A 2,052-nucleotide genomic window follows, 5' to 3' on the forward strand; every position below is an offset into this window, starting at 1 on the left:
CCTTAAATTTGATATTTAAAAATATTTTTGTCTTTTTAAATTAATGTTAAAAAAGTATTTTAATCTCTTAAAATAAATTCTGCAAAAATTTTAGTAATTTTCAAGTCATATTCAGATTTTATTTTCTAATACAAATAATCATACTTAAACCTCAAGTGTTATAGTCTTTTAAAATTAATCATAAAAAATTATTTTTGTTAGAATTTTAAAGAGGCTACTTTAATCATTACACTACAAGAAAAATGTTGATTACCGTTAGATTTATCGTCGGACATTACCGTTAGATTTACTAGCAGTTGCAACACTAAATTTGTTATCTATAAAATATTACTGTCGGATTTATATTTTCCAACCGCAACAAATGGCGCAAAAAAAAACTTTGGTGGGCACGCATTTTACCATCGAATTTAGGGGAGAAAAAATCCGACTGTAAGATAATTAAATGAAATGCGCTATTTTGGTCACAGACTATGCGTTCGATGATAAATTCACTAGTAGAATTGACCCTAAATTTATGAGCTTGTTTCTACTATGAAGGAGCTTGTTTCCTCTCTGCGAATTGCTACCTCCATTGTTTGCCACCGTTGCTGTTTGTTTTCATCAACTACGATGCTACTCTTTTTCTTTTATCCAGGTATGTCTTCTTTTCTTCCTTCTTTAATGACTAATAACACAAAATATTAAGGTTTACAATACTTAAATTCCACATAAGAATAGTCATGAACCATCACTAATAACACAAAATATTAATTGTGTATGATGACCGGGCCACCGGGCCACCGGGCCAACTTCGGGTGACCCGAGCTATGGCCCGGACCCGACCCGAAATAATGACCGGGTCTATTTTTGAGACCCGTACCCGACCCTAAACCCGATGAAATCACACCAAATTAGTCTTTAAAGTGTTCGGGACCGGGTCGGGCCGGGTCTGTGCACCCATAACGGCAGGACAACATTGAGTCAATTTTTGAAACATTAGGGACTTAAATAGGACGATTGAAACGTTAGGGACAACTTTGGGACTTATCCCAAACGTTGGGGACAAAAACGATACTTTACTTTATTAATAATAAAATACTGTTTTTTTAGAATATTATAAAAAAATTTAATGTTTTTAATAAATTTATTTAAGAGAATATTTGAGTATTTTTATAATTAATTTAAAGGATATATTAATATTAAAGAATATATAATATATGTTTACCACAATAAATTATTTTTGCAGATGATATTGTCCACATGTTAATTTATCATTAAACAATATACGTATTAATACGTATTTATTTGTTAACATATCATAGTAATCGGTATTTATTTTTTAACGTATCGTGACAATCATTTTAAAAAATTTTGTTGTAAAAAATTCACATTCAAATGAACCCAGAACCACACGTACCTCCGACCTGGCTTGTCCATTGATCGGCTCCCATAATAAATATAAGCTAGCCATCAAACCACAGGAGGACAAGGCTGGTATTATAAATCTGGATTGTTGGGTGAAGGGAGCAACACGTCTAGTCTCTATAGTGTTCTACATAGAAAGACTCTCCATATGAGAAACTACCCTGTCAATCTGAACCTTAAGTTTATTTTATTATTAAATCAAACGCTTAATAGACAAGGTATAGCAGTGTTTCAATAAAGTGCAATGGAACATGTGAAAACTTTCCTATATTTTTATATATGAAATTCTCACTAATTATTTTTCTTCTTTTTTTTTTCTTTGGGACAAAATTACCATATTATATCACTAATTAGTAATTTAATTAGGATAATGAATGATTTTTTTTTATGTGAAACATTTCAGTATTTCACATTATATTATGTATTTTTCAAAGTTTATATCTAATTTCTTTACTGATCAACAATAAAAACATATTAAATTAGGAATTTACCAAAAATTTCAAGGTAACATACTAACATGCAAGTGTGCAACGATGCTCAAGAAGAATAACGACGTTTACATAATCATATCACATGCTGTGTGATTTTGATTTTTGAGTAAAAATCTTTTTTTTTTGTCTTAAAAAAATTATTTTATATATAGTTATA

The sequence above is a fragment of the Arachis ipaensis genome, chromosome B05 (assembly GCF_000816755.2).
Source record: "Arachis ipaensis cultivar K30076 chromosome B05, Araip1.1, whole genome shotgun sequence".
Classification (NCBI taxonomy): domain Eukaryota; kingdom Viridiplantae; phylum Streptophyta; class Magnoliopsida; order Fabales; family Fabaceae; genus Arachis; species Arachis ipaensis.